The sequence below is a fragment of the Sorex araneus genome, chromosome 4 (genome assembly GCF_027595985.1).
Source record: "Sorex araneus isolate mSorAra2 chromosome 4, mSorAra2.pri, whole genome shotgun sequence".
NCBI lineage: Eukaryota > Metazoa > Chordata > Mammalia > Eulipotyphla > Soricidae > Sorex > Sorex araneus.
The window spans coordinates 35,207,942-35,234,671 of record NC_073305.1 but is presented as its reverse complement, the minus strand read 5'-3'; the positions used below and the strand labels follow the sequence as shown (position 1 = coordinate 35,234,671).

Below are 26,730 nucleotides of genomic sequence, written 5' to 3'. Positions count from 1 at the left end.
GTGAGATTGGTGCTAGAACATAGTATATCTAAAACTCAACTATGAATATTTGCAAAACACAGCGCCTTAATAAAAAAAATTTAAAAGGACATGTGCAAAGACAACTGATAGCTTATAAAAAAAATGGAGTTGGATGCTAAGTCATAAATAGTAATCAAAGAATTGTACTGTGGTCTGTTGTCCCATTTTTCATTATTTGCTCGAGTGGGCATCAGTAACATCTCCATTGTGAGAGTTGTTGTTACTGTTTTTGGCATATCGAATACATCACGAGTAGCTTGCCAGGCTTTGCCATGCAAGGCGGGCAGGATACTCTTGGTAGCTTGCTGGGATCGCCAAGAGGTTTGGAGGAATCAAATCTGGGTCAGTTGCATGCAAAGCAAATGCCCTACCCGCTGTGCTATTGCTCTAGTCCAAAATTTCAAGATACCCAATTTTCCTCTATAAAATGTGGAAAATTTTATTTTTATTAATTTTTTAATTGAATCACTGTGAGATACAGTTACAAGCTTTCATGTTTGAGTTTTGACCAAACAATGATCAAACACCCATCCCTCCACCAGTGCACATTCTCCACCACCAATGTTCCCAGTATACCCCTCCTTTCCAACCCTCTCCCTGCCTCCATGGCAGGCAGACAATTTCCCCATACTCTCTCTCTCTCTCTCTCTCTCTCTCTCCTCTCTTGGGCATTATGGTTTGCAATACAGATACTAAGAGGTTATCCTGTTTGGTCCTTTATCTACTTTCAACACACATCTCCCATCCCGAACGATTCCTCCAACCATCATTGTCCTAGTGATCCCTTCTCTATTCCAGCTGCCTTAACCCCCAGCTCATGAAACAGGCTTCCAACTATGGTGCAATATTCCTGGCCGTTGTGTCAACTTTTCTTGGGTGTCATTCTCATATTATGTTATTTTATATTCCACAAATGAGTGCAGTCCTTCTATGTCTGTCCCTCTCTTTCTGACTTATTCAAATATGAAAAATTTTAAATTAACCATTAATGATGAAATGGGCTGGAGCTATAACATAGCAGTTGAGCTTTTGCCTTTCACCCAGCCGACCCGAGTTCGATTGCTCAGCCCCTCTCAAAGAGCCCGGAAAGCTACGGAGAGTATCGAGCCTGCGCAGCAGAGCCTGGCAAGCTACCCGTGAGTATTGGATATGCCAAAAACAGTAACAATAAGTCTCTCAATGAGAGATGTTACTGGTGCCCGCTCGAACAAATTGATGAGCAATGGGATGATGAAATCGGGGTAACAGGCACTACTCTGAAAGAGGAAAGGGCCCTGAAGCCTCTGGAGACAGGTATCAAAAGCTTTGCACCTGTGCATTATTCTTTGATGAAGCTATTTCAGCTTCAGAAATAGCTTAGAGTCTTAAGAACATATATTTGCAAAGATTTAACTACAATACTTTAGCTTTTAACTAATATTGGGAAATGAATAATAAGAAAATATCATAAAATAGCACATTAAAGATTGGTCTATCCATAAACAAAGTACTTTTTATGACTGAGATAATTTTTAATTTAATAAGGCATCAACATATCACGATGCATAATGTTAAGGCATAAATATCAGGGAAAACACAATATGTTTAGAAAAATGTCATTGAAAATGAACATTACATGAATGTGAAATCTAGTTTGAATAGAGGGATTAAATATACTTTATTTTGGTCCTTTCTCAGTTATTTGTATTTTCTCATTTTCTATGAAGAGTATAGTTTCTTTTTTGCAGTAAGAAATAAAACAGTCCAACATTTTTAAAGAAAGTGTCAATATTTTTGAAGAATTACTAAAATAAAGTCATGTTGAGATGAAACAAATAACTCTGTTCCATGACATCCTTATCCTAAGGTATTACTTAAAAAAAAAAAACTAAAAAAATTGGGAGTGTCACCCAAGAAGTATTAAGGAGGTCTGGGGACTCCACCAGCAATTCTCAGCCAATCTGGCCAGCAGTTCAATGCAAAGTCTCAAAATGCGATGCTGCTCAGGCTTTGCATTAGTGAGCATTTCCCCCAGGTCAACCCAGCAGTGCTAGAGGGCTTCAGGACCATACCTGGAGGACAGTGCTCAGGGGCCTCTAGAGCTGCACCTGATGATGCTCAGGGTCCCTATGGTGCTGAGACTCAAACCCAGGTCGAGCTCCTGTTAGGTATGTGCTCTAACTGCGGCACTACTTCCAAACACCCTTCGACTCCAATTTATGTCATGGACTTTGATTTGCTAATTTTGAAACTCTAAGAGGGGAAAGTCCCCACCAGTTGAGAACCACAGAGAGAGAGAGCAACCAATATTTTCAGCCCTTTTTGTAGCTAAGGAAACTGGGACTTGGGGATGAATTACCTTGGCTCAAGGTCACATAGTAGAAAAAGCCCAGAGATGAGGTTGGAATTCAGATGTCATGATCACAACAATCTCTTCTGTCTCATGCACAGCATCACTCCCCATTTTTTTTTTTTCAAAAACTGGAAAGGTCGAAAACTGAGATTGCTGGGATCAGCGTCACTTGACATGGAGGCTGTGCTTAGGGCCACAGATAGAGATTTTCTACATATTCTCTTTAATACAGAAGTTCCTATAGGGTAATTATTATTCTATCCTTCCTAGATGGAAAATCAAGGTTCCAGAACACTGAGTAATTTTCCCAAGGTTTTTTTTTTTTAATTGGCAAGGGGAATGAATGCTTGAGACTAATACTTATGCAGGTTGGACTTCATTTGACACATCTCTGACTAGAATTTTTTGTTTATTGCTGATTTATCCATTTTTATTTAACTGAATCCTTTAAGTTCTGTCTTCTTGTTGCATCAAAATGCAATATCTTTGATCTATCATATTTTGAAATCAGAGATGAAGGAATGAGTGGGTTTGTAATACTCATTTCTAGGGTTGGTATTAGAATACATGAATAAAGTGCATGAGGCTCTGGTTTCAATCTCTGGCACCATAAAATGTTAACTAACAAATTTAAAATAAATAAGTGAAAAACATTTCTGACCAACTCGTGATTTACTTCTGGAATCCATTGCCTCAAATGTAAGGTATCTATCAAAGGAAAAGAGAGGCAGTGATTACCCCGATAGACGTGTGGTCTATATCATCAGCTTCTGAGAAATTAAGAGTTGAATCTATGATGCTTTGCTTTCAAAGAAAATATGACATGCTTTTGATTGGCAGCCTGACTCATGAGCTGGAGGAGAAGGCAACTTTTATAGAGAAGGTATCACTAAGTCAATGATGGTTGGAGGGATAGTTCCAGATAAGAGATGTGTGCTGAAAGTAGATAAAGGACCAAATGTGATAGCCTCTGAGTATCTGTTCTCCCAAATTAGAGAGAGAGTATGGGGGAAATTGTCTACCATAGAGGCAGGGGGAGGGGCGGGATAGGGTGGTGATACTGGGGACATTGGTGGTGGAAAATGTGCACTGGTGGAGGGATGGGTGTTCGATCATTGTATGACTGAAACTTAAACATGAAAGCTTTGTGTAACTGTAGCTCATGGTGATTCGATAAAAAAAAAGAAAATATGACATGTTTTGTTTTTTGTACTAAAAAAGAATGTGCTTCTCCAACGGTATCTTCAAAGCTGACATGCCACTGGCCAAGCAAGTGAAAACAGAGATAAATAAATGGGACTATCTCAGACTAAGAAGCTTCTGCACCTCAAAAGAAACAGTGACCAAAATACAAAGACAATCTACAGAATGGGAACGGATATTTACGCAGTACCCATCTGATAAAGGGTTGATATCAAGGATATACAATGCACTGGTTGAACTCCACAAGAAGAAAACTGCTAACCTGATCAAAAAATGGGGTGATGAAATGAACAGAAACTTTCCCAGAGAAGAAATCCAAATGGCTCAGAGGCACATGAGAAAATGTTCAACATCACTAATCATCAGGGAGATGCAGATCAAAACAACAATGAGATATCACCTCACACCACAGAGACTGGCCCACATCCCAAAAAACAAAAGCAACCGGTGTTGGTGTGGATGTGGGGAGAAAGGAACTCTCCTTCACTGCTGGTGGGAATGCCGACTGGTTCAGCCATTTTGGAAAACAATATGGATGATTCTCAAAAAGTTAGAAATTGAGCTTCCATTTGACCCATCAATACCACTCCTGGGAATATATCCCGGAGAGGCAAAAAGGTATAGTAGAGATGACATCTGCATTTCTATGTTCATTGCAGCACTGTTTACAATAGCCACAATATGGAAAAAAACAGAGTGCCCCAAAACAGATGACTGGTTAAAGAAACTCTGTTATATCTACACAATGGAATACTATGTAGCTGTCAGAAAACATGAAGTCATGAAATTTGCATATAAGTGGATCAACATGGAAAGTATCATGCTGAGTGAAATGAGTCAGAAAGAAAGAGACAGACATAGAAAGATTGCACTCATATGTGGAATATAAAGTAGCTGAGAGGTACAAGCTTACAATGATGCAATTTCTGGCAGATATTTCTCTGGACTTAGTTACTAAAATACTAAAATACAGAAATCCAAAACCATGCGGCCACTAGTGTGGCCACTCGACCTCATATCTCTTCATTCTCAGCAATGGAAAACAAATTATCAAATGCTTCCTTTTTAGCAGGCCGACTTTAGGGGGGAGAAACTTCAAACAATTATAGGAGTGTTTTGTTGAAATATTGAATGTAATCAAAGTAAAGTGAAAGTAAAGTGAAATTTACCAGTTACACAGGAGGGGTGGGGGGCTGGGGAGGTGGGGGGGAGGTATACTGTGATTCTTGGTGGTGGAATATGTGCACTGGTGAAGGGATGGGTGTTCAAGCATTGTATAACTGAGACTTAAACCTGAAAGCTTTGTAACTTTCCACATGGTGATTTAATAAAAGAATAAATAAAAAAAAAGATATTTCCCTCTAAAAAAAAGAATGTGCTTCTAAGAACTGTAATTATATTGTCAGGGAATAATCCAATTGATGGGTTCTTCAATGCTTTCTTCAGATGTCACATTCTACATAGAACTTTCATTAACCTCAGGAGAGATGCTGTCCCCTCACTTGGGTTTCCCTGACACTTTTCATATATCTTGGTGCAGACATTTGTACAATACCCCCAATTATCTATCAGAGCACCCAAATTATAAAGTACTTATGGAAAGATAGAGATGAATATCTATAAGATACAAATTTAGAATCTAATGCAATTAATATAATTTTATTTATTTATTTATTTATTTATTGCTTTTTGGCTCACACCCAGTGATGCACAGGAATTACTCCTGGTGGTGCTTGGGGGACCATATGGGATGCTGGAAATAGAACCCGGGTTGGCCATATGCAAGGCAAACGCCCTACCTGCTGTGCTATTGCTCTAGTTCCTGATCTAATACAATTTAAAATACCTTTTTTTCCCTACAAAATCTGTACTTCTTTATCTCTTTCCCAAATACCCCATGTCTTTCATGCAACTCTGAGTCACTTGCTGAGAAGAAGCAAAGTGATCTGACAGACATCACTCTGTTCCTTCAGGGCAGAGTTGGTATAATAATGTTCATGTTCGGTCTCTTGCTCTAATGGTCTCCCTTACACTTTGCTGGGAAGTTCAGTAGAAACAGCTTAACCCACTTTTGTTCACAATCTCCAAAGTGGTTCTAGGTCTTTTTTGTTTTCATAGTGTGGCATGCTACAAAGAGTTTAAACTCTGGACTTAGAGCAATGGAGTTTAAACTGCCCCCAAACTTTAGATAATACTCCATAGAAAATTGTTAACAGTGGACAAAAAGGGAACATATTTTCCATCACAGTTGAACTCTAGCCTTGTTAAAAATAATTTATCCCATCTCTCTCCTATCCTAAATTCAACTTAAGAAGATGGCTTCCAAATCTTCTGGGAAATTCAGTAGAATAGCAATATCAGTGACGTGAAATGCCACCAAGCAAAAAAGACCCAGGTAAAGATGTGAAATCCCTGGATCAGCTTTCCCTATCTATATCCCCTCCCGTTGCTACATTACATCTTTTCCAACCCCTTCTTAGCTTAAAAAAATTAATGGCATTCATTGTTTATAAATGCCTCTGTTGATCTTTCCTATTTCGGTTCCTGACTACTAGTGGAAAAACTCTTCCTACTTCCCCCACCCTACTTGTGCTGGCTTTAAAAATAGACATTGAGTCGGGCTGGCACAGAGCCCTGTGTTTGGAGTCCACAGCCTTTGCCCTCTGGGTCATCAGTTCGCATGGTACTACCAAGGTCAACAAGTTTTCCCTCTGTTAGTTGTGTCTTCAGTTTGAAGTGTTCAGAGCAGACACAGTTTTGAATGATCATCTTCTCATGACCATCTGGGAAATATCTGCACTTGACACCTCTGACCTGTGTTTAATAATCTGTTATTCTGCCCTGTCCTCTTCGGTGAGGACTGCAGTTTTCCCTGTCCCATTTTATTTCTTCGAAAATGATTCTAGCTTAAGGCTGGAGAATTTGTACTTACCCTTGGGTCTCCAAAGAATGAATTGACCAGTCTGTATTGAACCTCTTCCCTCCACTCCTAATGTCCCTAGGAATTTGATTTATGAATACTATCAAAGATAGGTTCTTAATAAAAGGGGCTCTTGTGGGCTTTAGTCCAAATATTATATTCCTGTGTATCACTTTATTTAGGTGCCAGTCAATTCCAATCAATCGGTACTCTTTTTCTTTATTGGGATTGGTGGGAGGTAAATCAGATGACTAATTAAATGAACACTGAATGCAGTACTCCGCACCTGACCCCCTCAAGCACCATTCTAGCTCTATCCCTGCTTCTCTTCGAGGTCTATATTTTAAAACCATTTGAAGAGCTCCACTTATTTAGATCTGATAGTGCTATAGCTGATAATTTTCATGGCACTGAGTAAAGGTTCATTTTTATTTTTCCATAAATCTAATGGGACTTACGGAAAAGTCCCATCTTCACCTTTGTTATGCACTGTAGTTTTGAGAATAAGCAAGTCAAGCCAGGGAGCTTGATCATTCTCCAGGCAATGAGTTAGTGTAAACATTCCTAAGGAGAGCAGTAAATTCTTTGTCAGTTTGCTTTCAGAGGGCTGGCAGTAATATGTAAAGTGGATGAGAAGACAGATGGAAATAAAGAACATACTTCAAGAAGGTTTGGAAACAGCTCATGTAAGCTGTGCTGAGCCTATATGGACAGGGGCAGCAAGATGGAAGGAGGTGTCTGAACACAAAGAAATCTCAGAAGTTTACTGGATAGGTTGCTCAGGAATAGGATTTTTGGGATAAGAGTCAGGTGACGTCATGACTATGGCCAAGTAGCTACAAGTATGCAGGTGCCATCTGCCCAAGCAGGAGAGAGGACATCAGACAACTGGCAGATTTTAATGTGAAAGGAGATGCTTTGTTCCTCTGTGTGCATATGTAAACCTTTTGGCCATTTACAAGGCATCTGTGCAGTGAGGTCCTGGCAGGCTGAAATGAGAGTTTAGATCCCAGGAGAGTTGTAGCTGTCCAGGACAGGAAAATAGGGGAGAAGTAAAGAACCTGGAAAATGATTCCCACTGAGCACTACTGTTTTGGGTACTGTCTCATTTAATCTTCATAGGAAATATGTCAGACAAGTTTTTTTCATTTCTGACTTTAAATGAGAAAACACTGCTCATAAAACGTTCTCTGAAATCTCCTTTATAAAACAGGAACATCAGGCTGGTATGAGGCAAAGTGATAGAGTCTTTCTGGGCTAAATAGTCCAGATAGTTTATCACCGTTCTACAATTTTACTAATGATTCTACCAACAAGGTAAAAATGGTCTTTGGATTATATATTGCAAGGGATCAAATCCAGGCTGATGTGGTTATGACTTCTTTAAACATTCTATGTCATTGGAAACATTTCACTGGAGATGAGTGTGTGTGTGTGTGTGTATGTGCACATATGTGGTGTGCATACATGTACACATATAAGTGTGTTCCTGAGTGCCTATGTGCTGTGAAGATGCTGGGATAGGGAGTGCAGTGTAGGTCCTGGCTTGTGGATTTTCTTTCTATGCTTATCAGGTGATAGAATTATCTGATTTCTTTTTCTGGTTCAGCAACCACAGTATTTGATAAGCTACAAAGAAAATGTTTTAATAGCATTTGTTAATATATTTTTCCTTTTGTGTCCCCTTTCTTTATCCTAAAGCTGATTCACAATGTATAGATATCACCAATAGATACACACACACACACACATACACAAAGTACCTGCCAGATGGTCCAAGCCTCAGACCCACAAAGGACTGTTCTAGTTTTTACTACTGGCCCAGTTCTGTCATTTTATGATATTACATGCACTGTGACTGCACAACCAAAAGGACCATTCTAAAGTAGGTCAGTGGAACATTCCTTGTGACAGCAGCTGAATGGAAATGTAGGATACACATTTCCAATCAGGTCTCATCTCCCATTGTTTATGAGTAGAGGTGGCCTATCCCTAGAGATCCCTAGCCTCCAATGGTACTAGCTATGGCTCCAGGCTGTCTCGATATTGGACTGCTAGGGCATGGTCTGAATCACACACAGAAAAGAATGATCACCAGTCAGATGCAAGGTCTGTGGCTACAGGTTTAGAAAGCACTTGATGTGTATCTGGGATTCACAAACAGTGATTACTTTGAGTCTACTTAAATTTCATCTTGAATAATTCCCCATTCTTTTTTCTACCATGGCCACTTAAGACATTTCTTCCTGGGGAGGATGAGGAGAAAAACAGATGGAGCACTCAAGAACATGGAAAATGGAGACTCACTCCAGAACATGGAAAACATGTATATATTCAGAATATATTTGCTATAATATTTTTAACTAGCATCTAATTGGTGCTAATTGGTGACTTACTATGAAGAATAAATAAAACTTAACAAAATGCTATTTAAATTATCAGGCTGTCTTGTCTTCTCTCCCTGGTCTTTCATTTATTCAGTGCAAAAGCTCGCCTATTTATTGCTATTTCTTTCTGCGAATGTAGGAGCTCAAAGACTCCTAAAATGCAAGCCTCTTCTGTGGGGCAAAAAAAACATTATTTTTGGAAAAATTATGTCTATGCTGTCATTTAAGAAACAACCAAGGACCTCACAAACATCATGCTCTATAATTTAAGAACAGTTTCCTTCCTTTGGCTAATTCTCTTTTTCCATTCCTTCAAGATGCCTCCCTCAACCCCTCCTTTGACCATTGAAGATTTCGATCAATAACTGTCAAACAGTTGACAGGAAGGAAGTCCTGCATTTTGTTTTCTCATATGTGGTTAAGAGAATCACAGTGGCAACTTGGAAAATTTTAATTTTCTGGAGAACAGCATGCATATAAAGCATTTCTCTTCACCACTTAGTTGCTTCCTTATTTTTCATAGTCACAAGATGATGTAAAGGGGAGGAACTGTCCTTGTCTTCCTATACCAACATATGTGTGCATTAAAAATGATTTAGGAACATAGGTAGACATTTTTATTTTAAAACGCCAGGGAGATTCCACCCCCCACCCCCAGCCACCACCATGTTGAATCACTCACTTGCCCTGTTCTACCAATTCATGACTAAATCACTGAGGAGATGGAAGTCAAGCAGCTAAAATTCATGGACATACAGGTCCCCATGGCTGAGAACTTTGAGATGCTCTTACTGAGTATCTGCCCCACCCAGTCCACAGCAGTCAATCCCACATGCCACCACTGCAGCCATGCTAATGGTTCTGCTCCACATCGTCACTTATATTCTCTGTAGAGGTATCAAACTGTGAATAATTTAAGTCACCCAGGTGCCCAGGCTGAGAAATCTGGGGTCTACTTGGAGTGGGTGTTGGCAGCTCTCTCAACCCCTCTGTACTTCCAGAAGTTCTGGCAGTCACACCCACCTTCCATGGTCACTGCCACATCAATTCATTAGCATAGGTAGATAGATCTTGAAGTCTCTGGACTGTTCAACTGTGACACCTCCTAATTCTTCAATATTGAAATTCCAGTAGATGGAATTAATTTCCCAAATTAGATGGGAAAGTAACATAAAAATACACTAAACTCAACAAACAAAAATAATAGCACAGAAGAAAGGCTATTCTTTCTGTTTGTTGAGTTTAGTGTATTTTTATGTTAGCAACAATCAGCTTAGTAAATTCTTAGACAAGGACTAAACAACCCCTTGATGAAAGATAACAATTTTTATAGAAAAATTGATTTTTATACTTATCAATTTTAATATTGGAGCTTTTAAAAAATATAATCAATTTTAACCCTAGAATTATATCAGAAGTTGTGGCTTTTGTCTACATTAAAATCAATAAAAAATGAAATTAGAACAAAAAAGCCAGGGAGAATAACAAAATTATAGCAGTTAATTTAGTTCCTTGACTTTCCCTAACTGGTTTCAACACTATTCAGCTATCATTCCATGAGTGATTTGCTTTAGAACATTCCATTGTGATCATATGAATGAAGGTAGAAGATGGAGTGGTCTTGGAAGACCAGGGAAGCTATTATAAAACTCATCAAGTTCAGCTTGTAACAACACAGAATTTGTCATGATGAAAGACCCAATAAGTTTCTAGATAAATGTGGCAGGAGATCTCTCACACATATTCCTCTTTCTAGACAACTTCTCTTTCCTTTTCATTTGTTGCTTCCTTAGTCTTATCATTTCAATTTATAGAGACGTTAGACTCTGTGTCTCCAGGTAGCAGCTCAGGACCGGAGACACTGTGCTGGGTACTCAATATTTGATTAATAAATGGTTACTGAGATTACCTTGAACTTCTACTCGAATTATAAATATTTTATTTTGTGTGTGGTAGACACATGCATGAATCCAATTACAGTGATATTTATTAATGTTTAAGCACTCATTTAACCAATTCATGTTAAATGGTCATTATAGGATGTGTGGACTTAGTACGAAGGATACAATAGTGAACAGGAGGTACAGTCTCACCTGTCTGGAGTTTATGCTGTCACATTTGCCATTTCTCCAATCTATGTGACTGTATTAAATACCTGATCTTCTTTACTTCTTCTAGCACTGCCCTAAAATTATATTTTAGTAAAATAAATATATTTGTTTAATACACAACTATAGGTAACATCTGTCTCTGGATGATTATAAAATACAAGAGAACTAGTAATTTTGATAAGGGAGTCAAAAAACAAATAAAAAAACCCCTGGAGAATGGGAGCAAAAAGATGGTTGAGAGGACAGGAGCACATGCTTTTCATGCGGAAGGTCTATGTTCAATTCGCAGCACCACAAGGTCCCCCAACCACTGCCAGGAGTAATTCCTGAGTACAGAGCCAGGAGCAACCCCTGGACATTGCTGGGTGTGACCCAAAAAGCAAAACACATAAATAAATAAATAAGATGTTAAAAAATACTCAAAAAACCCAAAATAAAATTTCATAGTAGAAATTCTTTTTAGAAGGAATGAAGTGACTCTCGAGATGATTTAATTACTATCACTAAACAGTAGCCCCCACTTCTTTAGATTTCAAGGACTAATACAAAAGGAGATGGTGCTGATTTCTTTTTTTTCATCTTTTGATATAATCCTATGATTTTTAAAATTTATTTTCTTATTGAATCACCATGTGGAAAGTTACAAAGCTTTCAGGTTTAAGTCTCAGTTATACAATGCTCGAACACCCATCCCTTCACCAGTGCACATATTCCACCACCAAGAATCACAGTATATCTCCCCCCACCCCCCACCTCCCCAGCCCCCCACCCCGCCTGTGTAACTGATAAATTTCACTTTACTTTCACTTTACTTTGATAACATTCAATATTTCAACAAAAAACTCACTATTATTGTTTGGAGTTTCTCCCCCCTAAAGTGGGACCTGCTGAAAAGGAAGAATTTGATAATTTGTTTTCCATTGCTGAGAATGAAGAGATATGAGGTTGAGTGGCCACACTAGTGGCTGCACGGTTTTGAATTTCTGTATTTTAGTATTTTAGTAACTAAGTCCAGAGAAATATCTGCCAGAAATTGCATCATTGCAAGCTTGTACCTCTCAGCTATTTTATATTCCACATATGAGTGCAATCTTTCAATGTCTGTCTCTTTCTTTCTGACTCATTTCACTCAGCATGATACTTTCCATGTTGATCCACTTATATGCAAATTTTATGACTTCATGTTTTCTGACAGCTGCATAGTATTCCATTGTGTAGATGTACCAAAGTTCTTGAGTGAGAACAGAGTGGGCAGTCATAGTTACAGGAGAGAGACAAAGGACATAGAGGAGAACCTGCAAGAACCTGCAAAGTACTGCTTCAAGTAGGACTCTTCTCACCAATCTGCTCCCATCAAAAGACATCGTTTCTTTTTTTTTGATTTGGGGGTCACCCCTGACTGTGCTCAGGGCTTTCTCCTGGCTCTGTGCTCAAAGATCACACCTGGTGAACTTGGAGGACAATATGGGGTGCTAGGGATCAAATCTGGGCTGTCTACATGCAAGGAAAGTTCTCCACTGATTTTCAGGTATACATTTCCCTAACCACTGTACTATCTCTCTGCCCTTGAAAGACAGTAACCAAACAAGTGGATCTTCCTTCAGTACTCACATTGTCTTTTTGAAAAATGCTACTGAAAATATGCATTTAATAGCTGAGAAACATCATAAACAATGAGAGCATAAGAATGGCAAAGATATGCAATAATAGAACTGGGATAAATACTGAAATCAGTTGAAATGAAAACTAGCTAAATAGATTTTTACATCATATTTACAAAATGCATGAATATCTTAAAATTTATTCTCATGAGTAGTGTGAATTGAAAAACAGTGAAATAATAAGCCTGGGCTGACAAGACTGTCATAATTAATTTTCAAAAATAAAAGTGAAGATAGTGCTGGCAGGATGGGAATTGGGATTAAAAGTTTGGTGAGACTATCTGGGATAAAAGAAGAATCAAGAAACTATTTTTTTGTTTCTAATAAACAGAAAATTATAGAATAAAATATTTTTGGAAAACCTCAGATGTCATTAATATATGTATGCATATATATATCTTTCAAAACATGAAGGTTTAAAAGGAAATATCACCTGAACCGTACATAGTAACATGGAAAACATACACACACACACACACACACTCACACACACACACACACAAACAAAAAACAAGAAAGTTGAAGAAAACAGGAAACAGAAATCATATGGGGAAAAGGATAACATAAATAATAAAGGAAAAAGAAGGGGTTGGGGAGATTACTCAAGTTAGAGAGCAATTGCCTGTATACATGAGGCCGTGAGTTCAATCCCTGGTACCAATCAATAGACTTATTCTATCAGGCCAAGTACTTCTGGGAGTGAAATCTCGCAAGCCAAGTATTTCATGAAAAACATAAATGCAAACCCATAAAATATTTTTTCTTAAAGATGAAAAGTCAGGTTGTACTCTCAAAAACCTAATCTGAGACCCAATTTTACTCATGTTCCAATAAAGCATTTTGATACCATCACAAGGAAAGTTTAAATTTAAAAATAAGTAAAGCACATCAGTGAAATATTAAAAAATTAAGCTGGAAATCATATGGTTCATTATAAAATATATCCCTATTTTATAAATAGGACAGGATATAATTTTATTTGGTCATGGATATAATTCACAATGAAGAGATCCCTGTTGTGAGTCTGAGAACTAACTTTACATTGATATACATCAACACAAAAGCAAATAGAAAAAAATGAGGGGATAAGACGTCTGTGTCATATCTTTTTGGTGGAACTGGGACTAACACAGATGGCAGTGACTTCCAAGAGTGGGGATTCTTCCGTACTTTTTTCCTTCTATTTTGTTTTTAATTCAGATTTACTTTTGTTGTTTATATTTAAAGGCAGCCTCTCCTCTGCTGGTTTGAAAATACTACGTACCAGGAGTGTTCTATGCCAAAAAAATATGCTAAATGCTAGGACAGTGAAACAGAGCTCAGGAAGCAGTATTAAGGAACTCTGTGTGTGTGTATGCATGTGTGTGTGTGTGTGTGTGTGTGTGTGTGTGTGTATGTGTGTGTGTGTGTGTGTGTGTGTGTGTGTGTGAGAGAGAGAGAGAGAGAGAGAGAGAGAGAGAGAGAGAGAGAGAGAGAGAGAGAGAGAGAGAGAGACCTGCAAGAAATATACAGTTTGGTCTCCTAGCTCTTGTCCTGCCTTCCTTTTGGCAATAGATCAAGGATGTTTTACACATAACATTAAAGAGAGGACATGAAGATCCCATATGATGCCGAAGCACACAATACCAGATGGATGTTTTTTACTGATGGGCGTTTTTCTCTTTTGTAAAATTCCCTTTTCCTTGGATTCATTAACATCAATTTCACTTCAATAATTGCATGTGTTTACTTTTTTCATTTAAGTAATATCCAACTAGCGATTTCTTAAAATACATAGCACTTGGCAGCAGGCATAAAATTTCAGGAAGCAAGTGTAAGATAATTGCTTAAAAGTTTTTCTCATCTCTTTAGCTGAAAGGTACAGTTCCAATGTTCTCCTGGAATGCTGTACTGGAACTAAGTTTTGATAACTCCTTAATGAATTTGCCTTTGCCATCAACTGCAAGGCTCTCAGAATAGTATACATCAAGGAGATACAAGCCAGAGTGTCCAATAGCAGTTAAGTGAAATAAAGAAGTAAGCAGATAGGAGGAGGAAGTCCTTATTTTTAAAACCTCTTTGCACCAGGGTTCCTGTTTTCCATTGATAATACCTGATTGTTTTCATGATGTATGGTAGGATTTTAAGATACAAATATAAAAAATGCTCTCCATCACTAATCTCAGGAAAATGCTAATCAAAACAATGATGAGATATCACCTCACATCAGAGAGACTGGCACACATCAAAAAGCACAATAGAAACTAGTATTTGCATGGATGGAGGAAAAAAGGAACCCTCCTTGACTGCTAGGGAGAGTTTCAATGGGTCCAAACTTTCTGGAAAATAACAGGGACATTTCTCAAGAAACTAGAAATTGATCATCGTGATAGTTTCCAGCTATCACTGTTACAGTAAATGTCTCTATCTTAGCTACCCTTCCCCTTCCACCACTTGTAGCAAGCCTCCAACCATGGGCCAGTTCTCCTGGCTCTTGTTTCTACTATCTTTGGGCATAAGTCTCATGCTATGCCTCTTATTGATATCCCACAAATGAGTTCAATCATTCTATGTCTGTCCCTTACCCTCTGACTCATTTCATTCAGCATGATACTCTCCATGTCCATCCATTTATAAGCGAATTTCATGGTTTCATTTTTTCTGGTGACTGTATAGTATTTCATTGTGTAGATGAACCATAGTTTTTCTTTATCCAGTCGTCTGTTCTCGAGCACTTGGGTTGTTTCCAGATTCTGGCTATTGTAAATAGCACTTCAGTGAATATATAAGTGCAGATGGCTTTTCTGCAGTGTATTTTTGGGCTCTTAGAAGATATTTCCAGAAGTGGTATTAGCAGGTTGTATGAAAGAAAGCTCAATTTCTAGCGTTTTTTTTTTTTGGGGGGGGGAGCACATCAAGTGATGTTCAGGGGTTGCTCCTGGCTCTGTATTCAAGAATCACTCCTGGTATTGCTTGGGGGAACATAGGGGATGCCAGGGATCAAACCCAGGTCAGCTGAGTTGAAGGTAAATGCCCTACACACTGTACTAATACTCTGCCCTTCTAGTTTTTTTGTTTATTTGTTTGTTTGTTTTTTGTTTTTGAGGAATGCCCATACTGTTTTCCAAAAGGGCTGGACAATCAGCATTTCCATCAGCAATGGATGAGGCCCTTTCTTCTTGAATTTGTGCCAGCCCTAATTACTCTTGTTCTTTTTGATGCGTGTCAGTCTCTGTGACATGGCATGATATCTTGTTGTTGCTTTGATTTGCATCTCCCTGATAATTAGCAATATAGAGCATTTTTTTCATGTGCCTTTTGGCCATTTGTATTTCTTCTTTAAGGAAGTTTCTGTTTGTTTCTTCTCTATATTTTAGATGGGGTTGGGTTTTTTTTATTGTAAAGTTCTACCAGTGCCTTATATAACCTTAATATTAACCCCGTATCAGATGTTGATTGGGAAAATAATTTTTCCCATTCTGTGGACTGTTTTTGTGTCTCGGTCACTGTTTCTTTTGAGGTGCAGAAACTTCTCAGTTTAATGTAGTCCCATTTGTTTATCTTTGCTTCCACTTGCATAATTAGTGGTGTTTCATTTTTGAAGTTGCCTTTAGCTTCAATGTCATGGAGGGTTCTGCCTATGTTTTCCTCTATATATGTACTTTATGCATTCATGTCTGATATTTTAGTCCATTTTAAGTTGTATTTTATGCCTGGCATAAGAACTGAGTGCTCAATAAAGGTAAAGGGATGAACATGATAACCTCTTTACTCATTTTGCAAACCACAATGCCAAAAGGAAAGAGAGTGAGAGAGAGAGAAAGAGAGAGAGAGAAAGAGAGAGAGATAGAGAAGAGAGAAAGAAGAAAAATGCCGACCACAGAGGCAGGCTGGGGGTGATGGTGGTGGGAGGGAAACTCGTGACACCGGTGGTGTGAAATGTACACTGGTAAAGGAAAGGGTATTGGAGTATTGTATAACTGGAACTCAATCACAAACAACTTTGTAACTTTGTATCTCATGGTGATTCAATTAAAAAATCGTTTCCTCAAATGAAAGAATTATGAAAGAGCTAAGTCACTTCAATATATGTTATAGTACATTTAAGCGTACTTTTTGGGCTAGAGCCATAGCACAGTGGATAGGGCATTTGCCTTGCACGTGGCCAACCCAGGTTCGATTCCTCTGTCTCTCTCAGAGAGCCCGGCAAGCTACCGAGAGTATCCCGCCTGCACAGCAGAGCCTGACAAGCTACCCGTAGCACATTTGATATGCCAAAAACAGTAACAACAAGTCTCACAATGGAGACATTACTGGTGCCTACTTGAGCAAATCTCTGACAAATGGGACGACAGTGCTATAACAGTGCTGCAACATTTAAGCGTATATAACACACGTGATTATGCCAAAATGATAATTAAAATGATAAAAAATTTAAAAATCCTAGGAATTAAGCTTCCGTATGACCCAGCTATTCTAATCCTTGGAATATACCCCCAATGGCCCAAAACACAGTGCAGAAAAGACACCTAAACTCCTTTGTTCATTATAGCACTATTCACCATAGTCAAAATCTGGAAACTACCTCTTTCCAAGAACAAAGGACTGGATAAAGAAACAACAGAATACAATTTGGCCATAGGAAAAGATGAAATCATACAATTTGCTTCTGCATAATGGATCTGGAAAGTATCAGTTGAGTGAAGTTATTCAGAGGGAGGGGAACAGACACAGAATGATCTCTCACTGATGAGGGGTATAAAGAAACACAGTAGGGAAATAACAAATGTCCAAATGCAACAGAAACAAAGAGCATGAGAACGTTTCCAATAGGAAGTTTGGGGCAGTGGGAGATCAACTAAGGGTACAATATGACATTGGTGGAGGGAAGTGGTTACTCTGAAGGAGAATGGAGTGCTGAAAGGAGGTATAAAGTGGCTACCATAGAGGCTGGCTAGGGGGAGAGAGAGTAACAGGACATTGGTGAAAGGAAGTGGACACTGGTGAAGAGACTGGTGTTGGAACATCGTATGTAAGTTGTCATGAATAACTTTATAACTTTGTAATTCATGGTGACTCAATTATATGTGCTCTAAATATCAAACGGAAAACATGTTACAACAATTCTTTATTTCACTTGGGAAAATTCTCTTTCATCAGATCTATGTATCCTACTTCTGGATTACTTTTAGAAGCCATTTTCTTTTATGCCTTCAATTCTGCTCACTGAGTTATCTATCATTATGCACTTGGGGCCCTCATCCAGAAGAGAATTCTTCAGTTATTTCACCCTCTGTAAACCTTACTCATCTGATAGGGATACCATCTCTCTACCCTGATCTGCTCCAATTCTACTTGCATTTAAAATTCCGTGCTTCAAATCAACATGATTCTCTCAAGAGGGGAATGGATGAACAAAGTGTACAGAGAGGATCTCTGATGTGTTGAAAATTGCATTGCATTTTTGTCCTTCAGGGGAAAGGAGTTAAGTGATAGACAGGAGAGTTCAACAATACTGACAGAGTACTGTATTTAAAGATGCTCATATACCAAGGCCTAGTGGAGAGTATCTATTTGCAACTTAATAAAAAAATTCTAAGGAGTATTTATTTGTTTTTTCTTTCTTAAAAGAAAGGGCCTTGAGGCAGTTCTCAGGAGGCTAAAGGGCCATTCCCAGAGATCCTTGGCCAATCAACATTTCATAGGTAGTTCAATGTGAGGCATAACTTTGGATAGTTCAATATGATGATCTGAAAATGTGGTACTACTTGGCCCTGCAGTGCCAGGGACCATGAAGGTCACTTAATGACACTTAGTGGGTCTACAGGTCTACACTGGGTGATGCTCAGGGCCATGAGGTACTAGGAACTGAAGTCCATTATTTACTTAGTATCTGTCTCTAACCTCTGCACTAATTTCCTTGACCTCTGTCTTTTCTTATTTATAAGTTATATGATATTTATAATATTATTCAATTAAATGATTGATGGTAATTAGAATGTCGATTTCATTATGAGAATACACAGATTCGACATTTGTTTTTTTCAGATTAACCTTTTATTTCTGTTTGACCTTTCCCACCATAAGACAACTTCATTGGTGAGTGAACAGTGCTTTGTCTTCCTACTGTTATCTGTGCGTAGGTGTGCAAATGTATTTTTCCCAGTTGAGATTTAATTAATGATTAATGACTTTTTTGTACAAGGGGATGAGATCAGAATAGGTCAGGAAACAATCAAACTAATGGCCAAATAAGGGCAGAGTATAAAGGTCTTGGATTTTCTTAATGTAAGATTTCCTCATGCCATATGATTCATTTAAATGTCAAAGCAATGTTATAGGTACACTAATGCTATTTACATTTTAACTTTAGCACAGAGGATACTTGCACATTGCATCTTGGAAGACAAAAACATGTTTCTGGTTAGTGATACAGTCTATGCTGTGTCCAGATTGCAGTCTTTGTACTGCTGTTGTGGGTGTTGGCTATTAATGGCTCATAGGTGGCCCTTTTACCACAGAATTGTTCTCTTCCAAATGGGATATTCCGTGCCTGGCTAGCCCAAATGTCTGTTTGGGGCAGTAATTTCCAATGACTGAATGACAGAGTCTACAAAGACTGTCCCTCTGTCTCAAGGTAAAGATGCTGAATAATTTTAATCTGTTTAGTTTCTGTGGGATTAGTCTGAAGTGACTAATTGAGACCACCTGTGTCTCTTTGCCCTCATCTTTGATTCTTCTCTCGAGGGTATTTCCCATCATAAAACACTTTCACAAGAACTTGTATCTCAGATTCTGTTTTAAAAACTCTTATCTAAAGCAAAGCCATTATTATCTCCCCAGAGGATGATATTGGGACAGTTATTAAGGTGAATGATTCTCTGTTCAGGGGATCTACAATAAAAATTGTCATTTTTTGGATGCAAAATCCAACTGTTTCACTTAACATCTGTTTAGCAAATATGAGCTGATTTAGTAGGCCATGTCATTTAAGAGGCCTCCATAGTCCTGAAAATAAAGATATCTGGCAATAAACAGAAAAATGGAGTCCCTGAGGAAAGCTTCCTTTCTTGAAAGAGGACACCTACACTTTGGGTTAGAAATGTTAGTAGTACACATTGACTTGTTCAAGTTTTTGGAATTTCAGTGAGATGCACATTGACACAAGTAAATTCACTGGTCTCCTAAGATGAATTATTGTAGACAATTCAACCTAAATAAATGTGTCACAGGTAGAGTACATTTAGGTGACACAAGATAAAGGTGAGGCCCCATGTCCTGCTCCTATTGCTAAAGCCTGACTGCATCTGCTTGGCAGAGGTGGTTTATTTATCTAACTAAGCACAAGAGGCAATCCAGAATTCTCCTCACTGAAGACTGGTCTTAAGTTCTGTTGACTCAAGGCCTGGGGCATTCAACTTTGGGGCACATTTCACTGCCTACTTTTCTAATTATCACCCTAAACGTTTGGACTCATCCTGTGAGACTTGCCTATGTTACCTACTTTTTTTTTTCTTTTTGGGTCACACCCAGCAATGTATAGGGGTTATTCCTGGCTCATAAACTCAGGAATTACTCCTGGTGATGCTGGGGGAACATATGGTATGCTGGGAATCGAACCCAGGTTAGCCCCGTGCAAGGCAAACACCCTACCTGCTGTGCTGTTGCTCCAGCCCCTGTAACCAACTTTTATGGAAAGAGATAAACTAAGGAAGTAAACATAAAGGGCACTCAGGAGCAGATTTGATTAACAATGAATACTCCACAGGGTGCCTGGTTCCCAGGTTACTAGAATTAAAAAAAGGTGTTTCAGGTGTTTTAGATATCCTGTCTTAAGGACAAGGGACTGGCTAAAAGGAATGTATTTTAGAAAAAGCCAAGGAAATGATCAGAGAATGAGTCTGGGGTCCTAGTCTGCTTTAAATAGCTATTCACGATGGAAAATGTGCAGGCTTTCTAGCTTCCAGGCAGCCAGTGGACCACCAATGAGAGTCTTTATAAATCCAACTCTGTGTCCCTTCCTACTTGGAAATTGTAGATAATGAGGATGCCGGATTCCTTTTTATTTTTAAGCAAACATTCATGAACTAGAAAGGATACACATGATGTTTTATTTTTCTTGGCTATCATTACACTACATTTGGTTCTCAGTCAAAAGGAAAAGGGAAACTGCTTTAATAATTTTCTGAAGGGGATAATAGTAGGTGATCTTTTCCTAGAATTTGAAATATAAAATGACCCGTGGTTTGAAGGAAATAAATTTGCAGGCAAAATATATGGAGACAGGAGGTTTAGATCAAGGAAAGAAAGAGAAACTGGGTTCTATTATCACAAACTTTAAAGCTCTGTGCAGGAAACCTTTGACCTTGTTGATGGGAATGTAATTTGGCTTATCTATTATGAAAAGAGCATGTAGGTAATTCAAAATATGTTCACACTTGCTGGTGGCATTGGTGTTAGAACACTGTATTTCTGAAACTATATTATGAACAACTTTGTAACTAACAATGCCTTAATATGAAAAATTAAAAAAATAGGAGTTCCGTGTGATCCACTTATCCCACTTATGGGTATTTGCCTTAAAAATATAAAAGTACCAATTCAAGGAGAAATCTGAATTCACACATTCATTGTAAGCACTATTTACAATAACCAAGAGCAGGAAATGGCATCAATACCCATTAATAGGTGGTTTGATAAAGAAGATACAATATAAATACCCAACAAATTATCCTTAAAAATAAAATACTGCCACTTGAAACAACATAGGTAGACCTAGAGGAAATGATTCATACTGAAATAAGTCAAATGGAGAAAGACAAATACTATGATATTACATATATATAGCATAGAAAGAAAGTAAACAAATAAGTAGTAAACTTATAGATTATGAAACCAAATTAGACTTGAAAAAAAGCAGAAAATTGGATAAAATGGTAGCAATGAAGAATAGAATTGAACTTTTGTGGTGAACTTAATGTAGTATATAAGCACACTGACTTTTTATGGTGCATACCTGAAACACATAAACACATATATTTGGGGATTCCTCCCCAGTGGTGAAAACCTGGGTCCCACACAACATCTCTTGGCCTTGGGGTGCTGAGGCCTGGCAGTGATGGTGACCCACCAGGGCTACCCAAAGTTCCCAAAAGGGTCATGTGGTGCCAGGTATCAAGCCTGAGGTTCCCCATCTTGCCATCTCACCTGACCTTAATAATACAGTAGAGTATATAATGTACCTACAGATAATTTTAAACTATAAACTTGATTCATTGTTTCAGAAGTTATCAGTTTTTTCTTCACCTCACTTCTCTTTCTCTCCTCTCCTTCCTCCTGACCTGTTCCTCTTCCTTTCCTGCACATCATCACTCTAATAGCCTTTCTTTCCTAGAATACACCTATTGTTTGGTTTACTTTGTTTTTATCTTTGAAAAGAATAGCAGGCTTTGTTGATATTTTTAGAATAAAAAGGAAGTCATAATATAAATTTAATTCATCAAAAGAAAAAATATAGTGTAATTCTCCTTAGCACAGGACATGCTATTTGGCGATTTTCAAAAGAGTCTTAGAAAATTGTCACTGTTCTTGAGGCATCTATAGAATTGTCTTTAGGATAATAATTGCGACATTCCTCAAAGGTGAATACATTTCAGTTCTTCAGTTTAAAAACACATGTTCCGGCTGTCTTTCCACACTTATCACAAAGAGCTTAAAAATGGAGACTCATCATCACCTATTTAAGGGTTATGAATAGCACTGCCTTGAAAAGGTCTGGTAGAAATTTGGTGGAAATTGAAAGTGACGCATCAAATTTAAAGCTGCTTAGGCAGACACCACAATTAAATGGAAGGACAAATGTCTAAGTATCCTGGAGCATGATGGACCTCCTTCCCCAGCAGGCTTTCAGTCCAAGGCACCATGGCTGATTGGCTTACTGGCCCTTTTTCATGCCTCTTTGGATTTGTGTATTTTGCCATCTGACTTTGTAGTCCCTGCTAGAGTGAACTGCAGTCTTTGATCGTTTGGACACACAATGTACTTCAGCTGATGTGATGTAAGTGGAAATGAGATTGTGCCACCTCCAAGCCAAGACTGGAGGGATTTTTCTAAGCTTCTACTTGACTTTACCATGGGAAGAGCATGACATGGTGAGGTTTCCAAAGAAAGGAGAAAAGCAAGAGAGAATATATAATAATTGAGCCAAGGATTGAATAGCCAAATTCAGTTGATCCAATGTTTCCTGAATGTAGAAAACAGTTCTTTTGTATAGAGTTTCAGAGTAGTTACTTATGTGTATTAACTGAGTATAATATACATTTTATTATTATTATTATTATTATTATTATTATTATTAGCTGGAGCAATAGCACAGTGGTAGGGCGTTTGCCTTATATGTGGCCGACCCGGGTTCGATTACTCCGCCCCTCTTGGAGAGCCTGGAAAGCTACCGAGAGCTTCTTGCCCGCACAGCAGAGCCTGGCAAGCTACCCGTGGTGTACTCGATATGCCAAAAACAGTAACAAAAAAGTCTCAAAATGGAGATGCCACTGGTGCCTGCTCGAGCAAATCGATGAGCAATAGGATGACAGTGATACAGTGACAATAATTATAAGCTTATACACATATAACACTAGTAATAAACTCTTGGATTGACCCAAATACTGTTATAAAATATGGTCTGTCTAAAGGAAGAATGTGAATAAAAACAGGTGGTAAGTGAGAATATGAAGCGATAATGGTTTCCTGAAAATGCAACAGGGGATGATGTTACTCCCCATTTTGGAGGTGGAAAAAGTACTAAGTAGTATTCAGGAGGCCCAGGGACTGTCCTGACCAATCAAATGGCAGTTCAATAAGAAAACCTGGGAATGTGCTGCTACCCTGGTCCTGTGGTGCTTGGAATTACCTGGGCCACCATAGCCAGAGCTTGGGACCTCAAGGGCTACAGCCAGGGATGCTTGGGATAGAACTAGGGTTGATGCATGTAAAGAAGGTTCCTTAATCCCATGAGTCTTTCTGGATCCCTTACCATTTTGAATGTCCATCCTTAACTTGGTTTGGGCAAGAGCAAAGGAACCCCAGCTTTCTGGATTACTGAAAACCCTGCTCAAGTTCAATGACAACAAACTTTGGATTTTATGGTAAATTGAATGGAAAGACCTTAATAGATAACTTCTTATTGATAGAATTTGAACTACTTGCTTCTCAAGGCAACCAATTCCTTTGCAGGTCAAGTGAATCAGTTACATGGATTAAATTATTGCCATATTATTTCTTTTAATTATATCCTTTAATGTCAAAGCACATAGAATAAAACTTCCCATTCTCTGAACAAGGTATTTAAACACAAATGCAAATCATTAGTTTTTTCCCACACCTAACTCCCAGAGTTTACCCACAATTTTATTTTGACACACCATTCACCATTCTCATCTCCTCTTTTTCACATCCACTTTCTGGTTCATGTCCCTCATTGAACATAAAATGCAGAATTAAAGTCAATCCTTAAGCTGTATGTAAAGCATTGCTGAATAGATAAGGATCTGATTACTTCTTGTTAGTGAACATTATGTTTTCAATGATAATGATTACTCCTGTAATTATTATTTTTCTATTAAGCTAATTTGGTTTATCCTCCAAGTGTCTCTTTTTCTGAAAATTACAATCATTTTTCCTCTAATGTGAATGATAATAGTGTTAACTTGACTTTCTCTAAAGTAAGCTACCAGGACGCCATGTTCTTCACCTTTGCCATATCATTCACCCTACAAAACCCTGAGGCTGGTGTTATCAATCACCATGTGAAATAAGGACAGAGATACAGAGAATTTTCTACTGGGGTCTCAAATCCAGGCCATGTGATTCCACATTTATGGTCTTCTACTCTATTCACTCTTTCATCTTAATTTATCTGGGAAGGTTAACTATACCACGGAAATGGCCAGTAGCAAATGTGGATCAGTGTTCACCCCACTTTAAGCACCAAAGCTAAAGATGCCCATTTCCAGCAAAAATGACCTCTTGTGGTTGTGTGATATTACAAAGTCCTAAATTGAAACACAATCACTACATCACTGGCATATAAGCTAGGATGGAAAGGAATCAGAGGGCAGTTAGGATTTTCAACTGAGATTTTCTATTGTTGTTAGAGTGGACACACTTGACATCCTGCCCATATACATTTTTTTTCCCTGCCCCTATACTCTTTACTGGATGTCCACATGCCAATCCCCAGAATTGGTAGGTATGTGACATTACATGGAAAAGAAAATTTAAGACTGAAAAATAGAAGTAAGGTTGCTAATCATGGAATCTTGAGGTGGGAGAGTAATTGATTTATCCAGGTGGGTCAAATGTAATAATAATGCTATTTATGGAAGAGGGAGTGTTAGGACCAAAGACACAGACCAGTGAGAAAGGCTTTACCATCCAAGGTCAAGAAAGCCTTGACCCTTGGCTATGAAAAGGAACCACAAGTCAAGAAGTGGGCAGCCTTGAGAATCTGGAATAGGAGAGTCAATGGATTCTCCCCATCTGGTCCTCCAGCAAGTATATTGCAGCTCTGCTGACATCCTAATTTTAGCCCGGTGAAACCCAGATGTACTTCCTGACCTTCAGAACAATAAAGTAGTTAGTTTGTGCTGTTTGAAGCCCCTCAGCTGGTGGTCCTTTGTGTCAGTAGCAACAGGCCACTAATATATTGGAGGCATTTGTGCTAATGACTCAGAACTACTTCTTTTTCTAGAACATTGCCTTTGGCAGAACCTGTGCCTTCATGCTTATAAAGTATGAAAAAATATGGAATTTGGGAACAGGAGGGAAGCCCACTAAAACCAAGATACATAAGGGTCCTACCCTGGCCTGAAGGTAGCACTGCCAAGTGAAATTTATTCTCCCTTTAGGAGTGAGCTGGTTTGAGACTCCAGCAGAGAGCCCTTCCCAGTCAGCTCCTTCTCTGCCCAGTCCTGCTCCCCTTCCTCTCCCTTCTCCTGCTAGTAGGCCTTCCATAAATTCTGGATACTGCACTCCTTGTCTTGGGCTTTGCTTTTAGCATCTCTGACTGAAAACAACTGTCCCACTCGGGAGTGATGTCGTATTACAGGAAACTGGCCCTGAAGGGACAGCAGGAGAGCTGGGAAGGCATGGTCAGGAAGAGGAGCAGGAAGATGAGATGAAGGAATGCATTCTCTCTGCATTAAGAACCTTGGTTCCTGGTTTTCACTTAGGGAAACTGAGGCTCTTGAGCTTCAAATGATTCTTCCATCAAGAATTAATTGCTGAGGCCAATGTTGGGGTGTCCAGGCTGTGAGCAAAAAGCATAGAGGAAGCCTAGCACAAGGGTGCGGAACGTCTCTGTCATATCTGTTTCCCCAGGCACCACAGGAATTTGATTGTCTCAGAGAGACAGTTTGTAGTTGGTCTCACCCTATGTTTTTCAATTCTTAGTTTCATTTTCCTCTACTGAGTGCAATCTTCTGCCCTTACTTCTAGCAGGAGTCACTTCCTTTCTTCCCCACCCGCAAGCAAACGTGAGCCTGTCTTCCAGCTTCTTGTGATGTGTGGTGCCTGCATTGTCCATTTATCAAGATACTATGCTGTTCCTGAAATAATCTGATTCTTATTCACCTTGACTCCCATTCAAAATTCTCTTTGGATTGCCATTTGTTGAATCCCTGGATTTCTAATATGGGAGATAACCAAGCGTAAATCTCTGCACAGTGGCTTCAAGTGGCCTTCATGTGCCTGCCAGCAGTGTTATAGAATGGGCCAGTTGGCTTGTCAGGGTCCAGTACTCAGTCATCCCAGGCCATTTAGGCTGCCACCAATTCTCCGAAGTGCCAGGAGCAAGGCCTTTTCAGCTCCAGAGGCTGAATCACCTCTCCGTGCCTGCCTGGTAGAATACCTCCCCCACAGCACCCAAATCATCCCTTCCACACATGTGGCTCAGCTTGTTCATCCACAACTCACCAAGAGGCAGACTTGTTTCCCAGACCACCCTGGGTAGATCCCCGCCCATGCACTCTTAGGAATCACTCGGATCCACATAGAACTGAAGTATGTAGTGCCCACCCATGCCACGTGGCATGTCAGCCTCCCACAGAGAACATATATG

The 26,730-nt window shown here is 38.9% G+C and overlaps 1 protein-coding gene across 2 annotated transcripts in view; it reads right to left on the bottom strand.

Annotated features, from left to right (window-relative positions):
- The window catches only part of STAC (SH3 and cysteine rich domain), a 155,359-nt gene that overhangs the window by 73,071 nt on the left and 55,558 nt on the right, over positions 1-26,730 (bottom strand). The gene's annotated exons all lie outside the window — the stretch shown is intronic.